The following is a 17,579-nucleotide window of genomic DNA, read 5'->3' on the forward strand; positions in this document are numbered from 1 at the left end:
TTTGGAAAGAATAGTTTCCAACAAACGGTGCTGGGAGAATTGGATACCCATATACTAAAGAATGAAGGAGGACACCTATTTCACACCATATGCAAAAATTAACTCAAAATGGATCAAAGACGTAAATATAAGAAACAGAACTATAACACTCCCAGAAGAAAATGTGGGGACACATCTTCAGGATCTTGTATTAGGCAATGTTTTCTTAGACTTTAAACCCAAAGCACAAGCAACAAAAGAAAAACTAGGCAATGGTTCTTAGACTTTACACCCAAAGCACAAACAATGAAAGAACAAACTAGAAGTTTCTCCTCAAAATTGAAAACTGTTTTAATTGAGTATTGGTACCTGCTCAATAGGAGAAAATATTTGGAAACCACATATCCACTAAGGGTATAATATCCAGAATATATAAAGAAATTCTACATCTCAATAATAAAATGACAAATAATGCAATCTAAAAATGGACAAAAGACTTGTAAGACATTTCTCCAAAGAGGATATGCAAATAGATAAAAGCACATGTAAAGATACTCAGTATCACTAGCTATCAGGGAAATGCGTACCAAAACCCACAATGAGATATCATTTCATACCCTCTAGTATGGCTACCATTAAAAAAAAATTAAAAACTACAAGTATTGGAGAGAAATGCAGAGAAATAGAAGCATTCATCCATCGCTGGTGATAATTTTTAATGATGCAGCCACTGTGGAAGACAGTTTGGCCGTGCCTTAGGAAGCTAAGTATAGTATGACAATATGACCCAGCATTCTCGCTACTAGGTCTATTGAAGAATTGAAAACAGTGACTCAAATGAATATTTGCACACTGGTGTTTATAGCAGCATTGGTCACAATTGCCAAAAGTTGGAAGCAACCCCAGTATCCATCAACAGATGAATGGATAAACAAAATGTGGTACACATATATATATACACACACAATGGAATATTATTCAGCTATAAAATGGAATCAAGGTCTGATGCATGCAACAACAGAGGTGAACCTTGAGGACATTATGTTGAGTGACATCTGGCAGACATGAAAGGACAAATATTGTATGATCTCACTGATATGAACCAATTATAATAAGTAAACTCATAGGGTTAGAATCTGGAATATAGGTTACCAGGGGATAGAATAGAGTTAGAGAATGGGGCGTTGATGTTTCCTTTGTGCAGAATTTCTATTTAGGCTGATTATAAAGGTTTGAAAATGGATGGTGGTGATAGTAGCACATCATTGTGAGTATAATTAACAGCACTGGATTATATAGATCAAAATGGTTCAAAGATGAAACTTTAGGTTGTATATGTTACCAGGATAAAAATTAAAAGATAAACCATAGGACTAGATAGCAGAATGGACCCTTATTGTACATGGTGGACTCTAGTTTGCAGTACAAAGTATAAGAATGTTTTATCATGAATCATAACAAATGTACAGCACTAATACAAGGTGTTAATAACAAAGTGAAAAGAAATACACCTAATGTGAACTATGGGTAATAGTTAATAGTACTACTGTGATAATTTTTCATCAGTTGCAACAAAGGTAAACTAGTGTTTAAAAAAATGTGTTCAATTACCAAAGAAGTGCTATCATCAACTATAACAAATGTTCTACACCAATGCGAGGTGTTGGTGGTGGGGTGGTGTATGGAAATCCTGTATTTTATGAAAGATTGGTCTGTGAACTTCACAGCTTCTCTAATAAAAATAAATTTTAAAAACCAATCATGTAACCAGCACCCAGATCAAGAAATAGATCATACCCAACATCCCAAAAGCCTCCTCATGCCCCCTCCCAATCCATCAACTCTTCCCTTCCCAAAGGTAACTACTCTTTGATTCCTAACATGTTCTCTATTTCTTCGTCATTTCTCTTTTTCACTTCCTTTGTAGGTAGCCTTCATCTCCTCTGGCCTACTTTCAGTGGACTCCTTCTTCGGACTTCTCCTTTTATTTCCTCCACTTTCCACTTTTAGTTGGCCACCATATGGGATGGAACATTTGCTTAGTACCTGAAGAATAAAAGTTCACATTCTTATGCTGAAAATTTTAAACCCAGTTTGTTGCCAGTTTTGAGTTCCTGGGTTATTGGCAATGCCACGAGAAAGGATTCAAAGGCACAGCACACATCTGTAAGCAGGCAGAAAATTTATTAACTATGCGTGCAGAGAAGGAGGATATAGGCACTCTCACAAGAGAAAAGGTGAGAGATGAGAGGCCCTGGAACTGTGGGACAATCTGTTTTTATAGATTTTTGTACCTTTTGTAATTTTTATTAACTATCTTACAATCCCCCCCGCCCCCATTCCTTCTTTGTTGATGCTTGATCATAGATGACTCCGTTAGCGGGGTTGGTCAGCCCCAGTGCTGTTTATTGCTTAGCGTTCCTTAGTCCACCTCCACCTTCCTTGTTTAAAGCTCTTACCTCCACCCTCTTTTCTCTCCCTGGTGTCGCCTGATGTCTGAAGGACAGGCTTCCCCAACTTTGATTAACTGGTTTTGTTCAAGGACTTTTTCCCAGCATTTTTGTTCCCCTCTCAGGTCTCATAATGAGTTAAACATATTCTTCCTTTCTAGAAAATAAGAAGCCTAAATAAAGTTGCTTTTTGTACACATCTCTGATTATCTTTTTTAAAAAAACATAAGTGGGGCGGGCATGGCAGCTCAGCAGATAGAGTTCTTGCCTGCCATGCCGGAGACCTGGGTTTGATTCTTGGTGTCTGCCCATGCAAAATACATAAATAAGTGTTCCAGATTTCAGAAAAGGTTTCTGCACTTCTGGTCTACCTGGACCCTCTATTCAATACATGACTGTGGCTCCCTCAGACTAGGTCTGGGTCTCCAGCACTGGCCAGATTTCTCCACCCTGGGATCCATTGGACCTAAGTGTCAAAATGTGGAATCCTAAAAGCCCTCTAAATAGTTTCATGCTTTTCATGGGCAAGAACGAGTGATTAATGGTTGTTATCTTTTGTAGGTTATCAACTTTACAGCCAGTTATTTTTCTCTCTTCTAGTATCTGATTTGTCCCTAGGTAAGGAAACTGAAGCAAATAAACGGGAATTTCCTCAAGATTCCTTAACCAATTAATGGGAAAGGCAGGCTAATGCTCCTTTCTGTCCAGCCATAACTCTGGCCATCTGAAGGCTCTTTCTTATTGGCTTCCTTGCTGCCTACAATTTATTCTCAAACACAGTCAGAGTGACCTTTTTATACATACACCTAATCATGTCAGTCCCTATATAGTCAAGAATTTGCCCTCCAAAGAGAGATCTGGCTTTTATCTGGGCTCCTGAGAGATAACATCTAAATCCTTGGAGTTTCCCAAGTGATAGGAGTGTCTGTTATTCATGGTGGGCTCCAGGCCACACCAGATAGTTTTGCTAATGAGCTGACACTGTGGGGACAGCCCCACCAGTAGTCTCAAGGTGTAAGATGGCCATGCCAGAAAAAACAACCATGTGGTGACAGGGAAGCCACTTCATATCAGCCTGACCTCTGGGGCCGGGAGGTGTGGGGGCCCGGAGATGAGCTCAACCTTGCCTAATGAAACCCCAATTAAAACTCTGAACACCAAAACTCCAGGGACTTTCCCTGGCTGGCAGTGCATACCAATGTGCCGGGGACGCTGACACACCCTGACTTCAAGGGAAGAGGACCCTGGAAGCTTCCCAGACCTCACCCTCGACTTGTGATTTCACATGCTTCTGCAGTTTGTGGTATCTGGCTGAGATGTGCACCAGAGTAACTTCCTAAATAGCTTGCCCACTCCATTTTAAATCTCGTAACCATAGGAACTCTATTTTGTTTTATTTCTTTTCACTAAGATTTATTTAAAATCTCATGAATCAGATAATTATTTACTACCCCTAACAGCTGGACACCTAGGTTTCCAGCAGTAGGACAGTACAATGGAATGCTAAGAAATCTTTAAAATCGTGGTTTTAAAGAATTTCAAAGATGAAAAAATTACAGAAATAACTAAAACAATGTATGTGCTTCCCGAATGTCAATAACCTAGTGGGTGATACAGATGAATAAACAACTACTCTAGTGTAATAAGTACACATACTAGGAAATTTACAACTAAGGCATAGAGGAGAAGAACATAAGGAAAGTTGTACAGCAAAGACAAGCCAGAATTGGGTTTTAAAGGTTGCCCAGGGCTTAGTCATGCCAATAGGGAAGGAGCAGTGTCATAACATAAGAGGAAAATGCAAATGTAAAGGCCTAGGAGCAATAGACACCTGTTCTTGCTTGTACAAGGTGGGAAGTAGGGAACTGAAGCATTATGTGACTCTCTCCAGAAGGAGACACCTGAAGGCTGAAACTGCTAGGTAAGGGCAGATCCTGCACTTTTTCCAGGCCAGAATTTGACCAGGAGACAACGAGGTGCAAGTTTGGTTCCAAAACCAGACCATGCAATATAAATCAGCTTTAGGAAGCTCTGCTTCCAAGAAAGTCTCTAGCTGAATCTTCTACTAGCTTACTTGGCATCTGTGACATCTGTCCCAGGGAAACAAATGCTCAGAACCTGTTTCTTCCTGCATACATCTATTTTTCCCTAGGTTTCAGGTTAGTCGTTTGCCTTGCAACCTCAGTTTTCTGATAGGTTCAAGCAAAGCATTTAATTTGCTGTCTGTCCAGATTTTTTCTAGTTGTAAGGGTAGAGGTGATGCTCTCTCCAGCTTTCTACATCTCTAAGCTCTGTTGCTGGTATTTTGGGATCAGAACTTCCCTTCATTTGCTCCTCATCTGGGTCCAGAGATTTGGTTCCGAAACAAGCGATTCTGTGTTCCGCACCTCCTTTTTTGCCAAATATTTTGTTGGAATTTCTACCTGTCTTGCCACAAAATAGCTAACCCCATGTGGTGGCAGAGTTTTTCAGGATGCTACATCCTGAAAATGTATCATCGACACTGCTGGGGTAGAAAAGTAATGCACTACTGGATTTCTTTGAGCATCTGAAATCAGCTTTTAAAACGTCAAACATCCTTTTGAGGCCCTGCTGCTCCTGTGTGCAACAGTATAATTTTCCTTGGAGGGAGGTTGAGGGCGTGAAATTGGTGGTAGTCTTCATCCAGGTAAGTCAGTGAAGTATTTATTCAATACCTACTATGTGCCCAGGGCAATTTTAAGCTCTCTGAATGGCTATGAAACATCACCCCAGTCTTCAAACTTTGGGGTGAGGAAATACAATAATCCAGAGCCCTAGTTCCCTGGGTTCAAGTGCCCATAAATTTCAGATACCTAGAGGGTCCCTAAAACTGTCATGAGAAAAAACAACTTTTCTTACTCCTATAATTGCAGTCTGAGCCAGAGCCCTGATCTTCACCCGTAGTCAATAAGCTGCCCCTTACTTACTTCTGATATAGCCCCTGGCTTCCTCGTTACTGGTCCTAGTTCACAGCAATGACTACTTGGCTTTTAGTAGCCTTCACTAAATATAGTTTTGCTCTTTCATCCTGTCCCTCTCATCTAAAACACATCCCCAATAATGATCCCCTTATACCCAGTCTCCGTATTGCTATAATCTGTTTCCTTTTTCCATGGCTTTTCTACTTGCACCTGCCCAGCTGCCATAAGGTAGCCAGATACACACCATCTCTTGGTGGTACATGGGGGCTGGCAACACAAAAGCTCAAGACACCCTCCGGTTCCGGTATTCTACTCCTTGATGTCAGCCAGGGAGTGGCATTTGGAGGCCAGGGAAGTAAAGCCTGTAGAACCACCAAGGATGGAACCACAGGTATCGGCAACAAGAGTAATGTGCTCTGTTGTTGAGGAACAGAAAGAAAATCTCTAGGGAGTGAGGCTTCTAGGCAGATAATCGATTACAGGAAAATAAACAGGAAGAGAAATGAGGTAGTTACAAGTATGGAATTTGGAGTCATCACAATGTGTGTTCCATTCCAGGCTCCACCAGTTACTAACTGGATGACCTTGAACAAATGACCTCTGGGTATCAGCCTTCCAAGGCTGCACGGCGATGACATGATACGTTTTATGTAAAATACTTGGCACACTTCTCTGGTCAATGAAACATAATCAATGCAAACAGTTTTTATAACAATTCTATAAATGGACCTTGGGCACAGTTGAATAGGGAAGAGGCTAAGAGAGCTAAGCCACAGCTGGAGATAAGAGAAGCAAGATTGGACTCCTGCCTGAGTGCTCAATATCAACTTCTGGCTGTACCAAGAAGTAAGCTGGGTGAGGCATTTCCAATAACTTGTGGTCTTCTGTTTTGGTCCATCTCCTGCTGCCCAGGCGTTCATTTCCTGAGCACCACCTATGTGCCAGCCACAGTGCTAAGGAATTTCCTACATGCAATCTGTGCATTTGGTTGTTCACCTACCGTCTTCTAAAACATATCATGCTTTTCCTTTCATTCTTCATAGTTTATCAACAACTAACTGTCTTTCACTCAACACCTCCCAACTCCACCACAGTCAATAAAGAGATACAGACCCGGGTGTCATAAACATCTTTCCAAATACTCAGACAAGCAAACAATGAACACTCCTCCCTGAGCAGGTATTAAGTGAGAAGTTGGTGTATGGCTGTAGACATTCCCCAGCACCCCCTCCAAGAGTCCCTGGATAGTCTGCCTTTGGGCATTGCTATTGTGGTCACACACCAGCATGATAAATAATGTGAACAGGCTCTCTCAGGTGCAATATTTATGGTTCAGTTTGAAGCAAAGAACAGTCGGAAGCAATGGGTAAAAACTAATTTACTGTAATGTCACCCTGGATATATAGCAAATAGCTGTAAACAAGTATGTACAATATAATTAAAAATATGATAACATTATAAAATAGGATGATGGCTAGTTAGAGAGGAAGATCTATCAAGTAGGAATATGTGTATATCACTTGAAATATTGCCTCAATTACTTGAAGTCATCAGCTCAGGCTCCTCGTCTCAGAAACAGTCCTTGCAAATGCAGACTTAAAATGACAAGCACCGTTTATTTCTGTACTTGATTTCCTTTCATTGCATCCATCCACAGGAATTTCCCTTCAGTGCCTGTTGAAGAGGGAGCTGCAAGCCTAGGATAATACTCAAAACACTTGAACTCTACCCCTTACTCGTTTTCAATGGATCTTAGCATCAAAGCTGAATGAGAGAAAGCACCTCTAAACCCTTCAGCAAAAACTGCTGAAATGCCCTGGAATACTCACATACAAAAGAAGGTTGGGGAGGAAAAAAAAAAAAAGCAAGGGGGAATAATTTGCTAATAAACACAGTTAACTTGCCTATGCTATTCCAATGGACAAAACAGTCCTCCGATTGTACCGGGGCTCAATCACAGGGCAGTGAGGAAAACTGTGTGGTTTCCTTGTTATCTCACAAGAGTCATAAGTTGGGTTCTCCAGGGCTGTGTTGTGTAGTCAATAGCCTTGTCTCTCCCTCTCTCAGCCTAAGTCAACTCTTAGAAAATATCCTTAAATTATTAAAGGAAATCCCCACATTCATCTCTAAGTTCTAACCAGTTCTTCTCAAGCTCTTGCTAGTGTTTGACTTCAGATGGCTCCCAGCTGCTAAACTTTCCCTTTTCCGACTCTCATCATAGCCTCAACACACAAAGCACCTAGCTCAACTTTTCCTAGCTAGGATCTGCGATCTTCTGGTGCATTGCTTTTCATTATGCAGATCAGATGGAGAAAAACACTCCTTCCTGATTAATTTTGATATCCAGAATTTTCATTTATTCGATACACAATATTCCCAGAAAGGTTTGCCTTGGCTTTGGGATCTTAAGTCAAGACCAGTCACCTATTATCTACCAGGTTTGCATGGTTTCTAAGGTTTCCTATATTAGGACTTGGTCTGCCTTGCCAACCCTTTCTCTTGCCACTGTATTTACTACATGCAAATTCTGAGTTAATAATACATTACTGTCATCATGACTTACCTGGAATGTTCTTTCTCTTTCCTTTCACTCATTCAAAAGTTACCCACTCTTCCTATTTCAATTCAAATTTTACCTCTTTCATGAAGCTGCCCTTAATTATTTATTATTAACCATGCTTTTGTTTTAATTATAGTCAGTAGCAATAAGATAAAATTACTGATATATAATTGTTTCATGTCCCTTAACTAGATTTAAAATTACTTGATTGTAGAGATTGCAACTCACAAGTTTTATCTTCTACAGTGCCTAAATGTAGACACTCAATACATTCTTTTGATCAATTAAACTAGGAAAAAAACATTTGGCAAGCACTGGAAGGGTATTTTGGGGGGCCATGGTCAAAGAACTCTCCAGCAATAAATATTGGGTCAAAAAATAGTTCATCTGGGGCAGTGCAGCAGTGGCTGGCTCAGTGGCAGAATTCTCGCCTGTCATGCCAGACACCCAGCTTCGTTTCCTGGTGCCTGCCCATGCAAAAAAAAAAAAAAAAATTAAACAAACAAACAAAAAATAATAATTAATCTGTGTGTCAGTTAAGGTCCAGTCCAGGTACCACCAAGAGTGGGCTGAGGGCTGAAGTGTTTACCAAAGAATGAAAGAGGAAAAGATATATGGAAGTCAGGCAGAGGAGATAAAAAGAACAAGAGCTAACATTCCCTGAGTGTATAATACATACCAGGCTTGGTTCTAGGCACTCCAGGGCATATTAACTTATTTAAGCTTCACAACAACCCAATGAGGGAATTTATTACTATTACTTCATTTTACAGATGAGAAAACTGAGGCACAGAGGCCAGGCAACTTGCCTAAGTTTTTAAGTCCCTATTAAGTAACTTCATTGCCTCTCATCATAAACATAACCAGTGCCCTGGAGAAGAGAATTGAAAACAAGGACATTATATTTAAACACAATTATATTGAAAGAAACTATAGTTAAAGGAATAATTCCAGAGTAAAAAATTTGAATGTATATATTCAAAGCATACACTGTGCTCCTGGAAATACTTGACATAGAATAAATATCACTAAGACAATAAAATTATCGGGCTTTGAAAATAAAGAAAGAAGGCAAAAACAAAAGCCAGCCAAAAATATCAAATTTCTCCTATAAGAAGAAGAAATCAGGCTTGTCCCACACTGTTCCACACCAATGTTCGTCGCTAGAAAACAGTCGAGCCTTGCCAACAAAGCTAATATAAGAATTTTATATTCCGCCAAACTGTCATTCAAGTATAAAAACTCAGCCAAACCGTTTTGGTTCTACAAGAATTCAGGCAATCTATTTCCTTGAAAAAGCTCTCAAAGAATGAACTTAAGCCAAGAAATGAATGATGAAATTGTGGCAAAAATACTGGAATTAAGCACTAAATCTAGAACTAAGAATAAAACAACTGTGGCAGTTATGGTTACAAGGCAAAATGAAAATGTTATGAATAATGACAGTTTAGACATAATACAGAGAGATTATCCAAAAACGAAAGTATAAATGGGAATAAGGTAAAAGATGGTATTTGTATCTTAGTTTCTCCATCCTTTATAAGCAGGGATCAAAAGATATTATTTAAAATATTAAGAATGCTTTAATTTACAACAAAAAAGAATACTATAGAGCCAGGGAAAAAAGACTCCACATCTGCTCATTTAGGTCAGGCTGATGGGGTATTTTCAGCGCTTTGCTGTCTGAATAAAGGGAGATGTAGTCAGATAAGGTCCAAATGATGGAAAGCTAGAGCTGCCTATGTAATGCAGGAGACAAAGACTGAGATGCGCCCGGACTGCCGTTTCCTGTAGAGCTCTGGGGACCCCTCTTCCTTGAGTTCTGCTTGAAGCTGGGGGTCAAAAATGGAAAGCCCCTCACTTCTGAAGTCATGGGACTACATGGTGTGGAGAGGTCAAGTGCAGGTCTTAAATGAATGAGAACAAAGGGGTTAAGGGTAGCAAAAATACGGGTGAAGAGCAGAGCAGATGAATACAAACAGGATTGGGGGAATTTAGATAGGATATGAGTACCTGCGATCATTTTTGTACCTAATGCAAAGGGCATTTTAAGGTTTGATAACCCTGCATCATCGCTCAAAACTTTCCCTCCAGTGTAAAAAGCTAATCTCCTTTCAGCGATGTCTGTCCTACATTTCAGGTGCCACTCGGATTCCTTCTCTTGGTAAGAAGGCTTCAGCAGCCTGACTGCAAGGCACAGCATTGACTTTGCATGCTTAAAATGACACTTCTGTCTCTGTCCTGCCTAGACCTGATGGCCTGTTACTTTAAATCCTCTCATGACAGTATCCTCTCATTCCTTAACCCTGACTTTATGTGCTCCAAATGCCCTGCAAATGGTTTTGAAGAAAGAGGTGGAGATGTTGAATAGTCACTATGGGCTGAGAAATATTTTGAGAAAAATGTGGAATGACATTAAAACCTCAGCTGAGGTTAAAAGCCATACATTTTTGTGGTTCAGTGGTAGAATGCTCATCTTCCATATGGGAGACCCAGGTTCGATTCCCGGACCATGCACCCCACACCCCCCCCGACCCCCCCAAAATAAAGCCATACATTTTTTAGAGCCATTAATAAGTGTGCTTGTATGTAATAGAGGTCCCCCCTTAAATCTGATCAGCTTTAGAATCTTATGTGTCCGAGTTTGAGTCCTGGCCCCCACACTTACTAGCTATGTGGACCAGTGAGAGGGTTATTTCATCACCCTATCAAGGTCTCCAACTCTAAAATGGGGTGATAATACAGAATCATAGTAAACAGGATAAAGTCTCTTTGATAGGAAATACAATTTTTCCTTTGACCTTGAGACTCTCTCCAGTTTGCAGTGCAATATCTCTCCTTCTTTCTCTATAGTCTAGCTATTGATACAGGACTCTATGCTTGCTGGCTTTGCTTCTTTATTCTCATTTACTACATAAACAGCTACAATTTAAGGTCACTAATAGTCTGCTCAAATGCCTCTTTTTCAGTGAGACCTTCCCTGAACCCTCAATTTAAAATAGCAACCTGCTCCAATTTAAAAGAATAATCTGTTCCACCCCTGAGGATGCTCCAACCCCCTTCCCTGCTTTACTTGTCTCCATAATACCCCATCTTCTACAACACCATACCATTGACTAATTTATTTTGCCTATTGCCTGCATGTAGGCTCCATGAGGGTCTTTTGCTCATTTGGTCAATGCCAACATCACTGATGTTCAATAACTATGTGCCAAACAAATGGACATGTACTCTTCAGTCCCTACAGTCTCAAGCCCCTGAGGCATTTAATGTTGTTTATTGCTTCTTTTACCTTATCATTTTCTCCTCCATTAGCTTCTGTGACACCCTCTCCTGGGGTTTCACCATCATTTTGATGTCCGCTCACTCCAAATCGTGACTGCCTTATCTTTCATCCACATATTATGGATCAAGATACTCCCACCAGGGTTCCATATTTGATTTATTCTCTTTTCTCTTTCCTTAAGTTTTCTATTATGTGAGGATTGTTCCAGGAGCTTTCCATTTATTCACTCGTATACTCCTCATTGAACCTGAGAAGTAGGTATTTATTGTCAATATCTCCTTTTATAAATGAGGAAATTGAGGCACAGAGAGATTAATATTTTGTGCAAGGTCTTGCAACTAAGATCACTCTGGGCTGTTTGGGTTCGCAGGGAACTCAGGTGTCAGCTCTGGCTTTCCAGATGTTCTCAGAATGATGGCATATCTACAGATCTTATCCCAGAGGAACCTGAAACAACAGAGAAAATGCCACACTCATGATCATTTCCCAAGCCAGCTCTTCCTTCTGAATACTCCTCATCTTCAACAACCATCCCTCTAGTCAAGGATCCAAACCATAATTCAGAAAACGAACCAGAGATCCCTCTCATTCCCTCATCCCCATGTTCATTCAAACAATTGGGGCCAAATCTGCCTCTTAACCCCTTCTCTCTGAAAAGCACAGCCATTGATCAAGTCTTCTAGCTCTCAATAATCATATCAGCTTCCTCACGACCTTCAATCCCTCACAAAATCATCCTACACACAAATGTCAGTGTGAGCTTTCTAAAATACATGCTTGATCACCTTCTTTCGATGGCCCTCCATTGTCAAATTCCTCTTTCCAGCACTCAAGGCCTTCTGTGCTCTGGCTCCTGTCCTCCATGATCTTTCTGCACTCCCTTCATTGCCTCCCACCCTTCCCAAAAGTTGAAACTCACCAGACTCTGAGCAGGACAAGTTCTTTCCTTGCATTAGGACATTTTTGATATTACAATTTGTCTTCTTGCCTCTAGACCCCCAGCAACTAGTCTGTGCTGGCCCATAGTGTTACCTTGGTAACCCCCATTTATTCTTCACAAACTAACTGCAGGGTTGCCTTCTCCAGGAAGCCTTTCCTCTCTCCCAGCCTCCCAGCCTAAGTTCGATACTCCTTTCAGTGTTCCCAGCACACTCAGCATCATTTTGTCTCCAAACTTATCTGGGTCATAATTGCTAGTTTGCTTTCTGTCAGCCACCCACTCACCTCCTCTCCAGATCAGTTTATAATGAATACTGCTTTGTGTTAAGATCGGCGGGCCTGAAAGAGCCTTCTAGTTGAAACAAGAAGAGTTTCCTAAGGACATTGAAAAAAATGCATTCTCAAGAAATTATTTCTTTTGAGCAGGGTTGTCTTCACAAGTGCCCTTTGGAGAACATCTTTCATGTATGGGGATCAAGAATAGCTTAGATTCTACAGTGCAACTGGTTCACAAACCCTGTAAATGCTTTAGATGATCAGGTTCTCCCTTCACATTGCTGCCTATAAAATTCACATCCCACTGACAACATGTGTGTACAACTCTATGATTTGCCTTTATGATTATAAAAGTGATATTTTATTCATGATTTTCTTTAATATTAACAACAATGACACATTTGTTGAGAACTTGCTTAACACAGAACCTGAAGCACAAGTAACTTGGGTTTATGTAGTGTTTAACTGACCAAAGTAATGTTTCAACAGTGATAAGTCTCAGGCCACAAACTCAGCTGTACTCAAGACACAACATTCCTTACCACTATATAGTCTTTGCTTCTACAGGACTGTGGCCACAGTCTGAGGGCTTTACTTGGTACCAAAGCATCAGCAGATGGTCTAGGCTAGGGTTGGGGGCTTTTTAATCTATTGTCATTGGCGTCCCATTAAGAGGTTTTTGTTTCTATGTGGTCTCCCCACCATGGCGAAAGGAAATGTCCAAGTCTGTGTCTGTCTAAGCCCCCCATTCTGCCCAAACTACCCTGGGTCTTGAACTCCTTGAGTTCTACCAAGGATGGCACCAAGGTCCCCTTACTTCCAGATCCCCTTGAACTATATGATTTTTCTCACTGTCTCTCATGAAGGGCTGAGCCTAAGAGAGGCAGGACCTAGAGTGCCAATATTAGGGATCCTACCAAAATCTACTCTTCCCTCCCATTCCCCTGTTCCCCTTCCTGAGAATACATTTTGAATCCTAATTTAGAAAGAAAGGATGGGCTGACTATAAATGTTCATCATTCTATGCATTGCGGTCACTCAATCTAAGATTTTGAGATTTGAAAACCAAGAATTGATGGTTGATATTTGTTGTGCTAGCCCTTCTCAGAGCAACTGAGTGAAGAATATTCTAGCTGACTGTGTTGGGATTCCCCCAAGACCACCCCAGGTTCAATGATTTGCTAGAAGGACACACAGGACTCAGCAAAACGTTCATGGCTATGATTTATTACAGTGAAAAGATACAAAGGAAAATCATCAAAAGGAAAGGCACATGGGGCAAAATCAAGAGGAAACCTAACCAAATCTTCCAAGCATCCTCACCCATGGAGTTCACCAGGATGCACTTAACACGTGTGCAACATTATCTACTAGGAAAGTTCATTGCAGACTCTGTGCCTGGAATTTTTATTGGGGTTGGCTATGTAAGCATCATCTGCTGGCCACCAACCAAAATTCCAAACTCTGGGAAGGAAAGGAGATGTTCTGCAGAAACCATATTGTTTATACAAACAGCTTGGGCTCACTTAGGTGAGCCATACTTATTGGCTAGGATGCTAACAACCCTCCCAAAATCCAAGTTCACAAATGCCACCCAACGCCCACCTTGTAATCAGGGCTTTCAAGGAATCACAGTCTCCGGACTGCTATGTTAACTCTTTTCAGCACACTAACTAAATGGGGAAAGGCCAGGAGCCCACGAAAATGTGAGTTTGGGGGGGTGGGGGGGATGAGAGGGGAGAGAGGCTGGGTAGGGAAAGCCCAGAGAATAGACCTCAGTTAATATTACAAAATATTTTCCTGCCCCAGATTTGCTACTTTATACTTGTTGGATAAGCCAATAGAGACAAGGAAAAGTTAAGAAATTGCTTATAAAGTGATGAAGCTTGGATTTAAATCTAGTTCTATCTGAGTCCAAAGTCCATATTCTTAATTGCTCACCATTTCTGACTCCATTTCATGTTCCTCTCCTTGTTTTTACCCTTATGTTCCACCCTATATCTAATTTCTCATCTTGTTCTTTAATTGTTCCTTGAATTCTCCTTCAATACTTTTTGAAAAAAAGGTAGAAAATACAGTAAATGACTTGGCTATTCCATTCTAGTTTTCCCCTCTAGATTATGAGCTTCTTGAAGGTAGAAGTTGTGTCATCTTCTACCATTCACATAACCTAAATAGGTGAACAAAAGCATCCATGAAATGCAAGAATTCAAGATCAGAATCACAGGGCAATGTCTGAAAGTACTGCCCACATAGAAGGGTATCCCCTGGGCATTCCTAATGCCTGGTGACAGCTACTGTTGTCCGGGGATGTCACCTCCTCCACCTAAGCCTGCTTCCAATACAGTCCCCTCAACCCCAGTTCACCTTCTCATATAGATGGAGGGAGTTTAGCAAGATGCTTGGTAAGCCATCCATTTATTTGACAGACCATTCTCCATAAATGAAAGTCATTCCAAACTTCCCATGTGGGTGGTGGGCTGCATCCAAGACAAAGGACTCAGGAGAGAAGAACTAGATAAAGAAGTAAGAGTGATGAACAATCTCCTGTGAATAGGGAGCTCCAGGTGATGGTGCTCCCACCTTGACCTGGCAGCCATTGCTCTTGGCTTCCCATGTTCCTGCATTGCAGTTATAAGGGAGCCCCACCCACCTGCAAATCTGAACTCATTGCCGTATATTTGTACACAAGTAACATACAGAGGCTCTGGTTTCTCGGCCAAGAGAAACTGGGAGCAAAGGTTTATCTGCACAAAACATAGGCAGCCACACACAATGACAAGCTAGTTGAGGAATACATAATCAGTAGATTTAAAGAAAACATCAGTAATGTATGTCACATGCACCCAAGAGAGGCAGCAAATTGTTGGCTGGAGAATTTTGTTTTTAATTAAACAGGTAATGTATGCTTGCATTTAGTCCTATAAATGAAAATGTATTCACTGCAGAGGCACTGAATCCTATTAGGCCTTCCTGTACATAAACTGTATGGGTGATTACCACTGATTACTGTACTATTAAAGACTCGTGTGTGGAGTGGCTTGATTGTAGCATGGCTGGCTCCTGAAAGGGCTCCCATGTGCTTTGCTTGAATTGTGGGGAATCAGCAGGGCTTCAGATTGCCTGGCAATTCAATTGTGGGTTTGAATAGTTGCGGGTGGAGGATGCAAATGCATTCTGTCAGATGGAATGCTTTCTTTGTACAGGCCAGAGAAAGGGAAAAGAAGTCTATGAAGGAGAAGGGGGTGGGGGGTATCAAGAAAGCCCCAGGAACCTCATGGAGATACCAGGTAGTTGCTTACCTCCAGCACAGAGCCTGGGGTACAGACCCACCATTCCAGGTACCTGCCCAAATCATTGAATGATGCCATCTCAATGGAGTTCAGTGATTGCTTTCATTTCCTGTCTGTTGAAACAAATACCATGAAGTGGGTTGGCAGAAACAACAGGAATTTATTGGCTCATGCTTTTGAGGTTATGAGAAATCCAAAATCAAGACATCATCAAGGCAAGGCTTTCTCCCAGAGGACTGTGGCATTCTGGGGCTGGCTGCTGGCTATCCTTGGTCCTTGGCTTTTCTGTGACATGGAAGTATACATGGTGGCCTCTCCTGGCTTCTCTATTTTCCATTGACTTTCAGTTTCTTCCCATGGCTTTCTATCTATGTGGATTTCATTCTATTTATACAGGACTCATGTAATAGGATTAAAATCCATTCTGATTCCATTGGGCCATGCCTTAACTGAAGTAACCCCATCGAAAGGTCCTATTCACAGTGTGTTCACACCCATAGAAATGGATTACGAACATATCCTTCTGGGGTACATAGCTCCAATCCATCACACTGACAATGGTTAAGTTTTGATGCGAGCGTCATTCATGAAATCTCACCTCCAGCAGAAGACCTCAGCCCTAGACTTATATATCTCGTTTTGGAAATCACGAGTAGAAGTAGGCTTGTGAAGCAAGCTAAGCTTACCTGAGCCCTCCTCATCAGCCTCTCCCCCATGCCTCCTTGCTGACCGGCATATGGGCTCTGCAAACTGCCCCTGACCACATCAGGCCCCTCCAATTCATTCCCTCTCTCTTGGTTTTTCTTCCTCTCTACAGCCTGTCTCTCCACTCCTTCCATTCCCTTCCATCAAACACACAAAGACACAAAGGCCACATATTGTTGGATATCATCATTATGAAATGTCCAAAATGGGCAAATCTAGACAGAACAACCAGTAGCACCCAGAAGTGGTCTTTTCAGATTGCAACAAACGTTAGATCATTCAGAGCATCTCTTGTCCTTGACCCTCCCTTCTTTCCTCCCTCCTTTATCCCCCCTCCTTCTCTATACTCCCCTCCCCCCCCTCTGGGTTTCTGGGTTTGTAAAGTCATTTTTATGGAAAATTATTGCTGGTTAATTCAACAAATGCTTGGCAGGCCTGGTCCTTTCCCTCTGAATTGCTAAATCGAGGGTCATTCTCCAGCCAGCTGGTATCACCTGCCCTGCTTCTCCCTGATGGAGACTTACCCCTTTATCCAGTAACGCCTCCCACCCCCTTCTGCCTCCCCCATAGTCTCGTTCCTTCACAGCCAGGGCCATCCCTGCCTACATCCCACTTCTGAGCCCGTCAGAGCATAATTCTCAAATTGTTAGAAACATAATTTTCATGCAAATAGATAATGAATACATGTCAGAGTTTTCTTTAATTCTTTAATGAGGAAACCAGCAGAATGGCAGAACTGATCCACTGGAATATGAGAAACTGGGATTTTGTATAATCCACGGGGGGAGAGAAGACCTCAGTAAGACTGCTGGATTAGGTATTAATGCCCTACAGGGCAGTAAAATCTTTGGGGTCACCTCGTCTTGTGATCAGAAAGAAGAAAATCATCACACCTCCCCAGTGTTCTTCAAATTTACCTCTAACTTTACAGGACAGTGAAATGTCTGGGTTTGAATCAGTTGTTGGTCAGACCCAGCTATCATTCCCTAGAGAGTCCAATGACCCTCAGGTGGCCTTTGGAAAATGCTCTACCATGACATTAAAAAAATAATACTGTCATATTTCTTTGCTTTACTTCTACCTCTTGCAAGAATTTCTTCAGCAAAGCTTTGCTAAGTGTGACTTTTTTTTCCTTATACCTGCTTAGCT

General features: G+C 41.3%; 1 long non-coding RNA gene across 1 annotated transcript in view; it reads right to left on the minus strand.

Annotated features, from left to right (window-relative positions):
* Positions 1 to 12,336, minus strand: part of LOC143666498 (uncharacterized) — a 68,601-nt gene extending 56,265 nt beyond the window's left edge. The window contains exons 1-2 of the long non-coding RNA XR_013167663.1: positions 12,137 to 12,336; positions 11,224 to 11,664 (exon numbers count right to left, since the gene is read on the minus strand). This is a non-coding gene — a long non-coding RNA (uncharacterized LOC143666498). The remainder of the gene's footprint in view (positions 1 to 11,223; positions 11,665 to 12,136) is intronic.
* Positions 12,337 to 17,579: the final 5,243 nt, after the last annotated feature.

The sequence above is a fragment of the Tamandua tetradactyla genome, chromosome 23 (assembly GCF_023851605.1).
Source record: "Tamandua tetradactyla isolate mTamTet1 chromosome 23, mTamTet1.pri, whole genome shotgun sequence".
NCBI classification, from domain to species: Eukaryota; Metazoa; Chordata; class Mammalia; order Pilosa; family Myrmecophagidae; genus Tamandua; species Tamandua tetradactyla.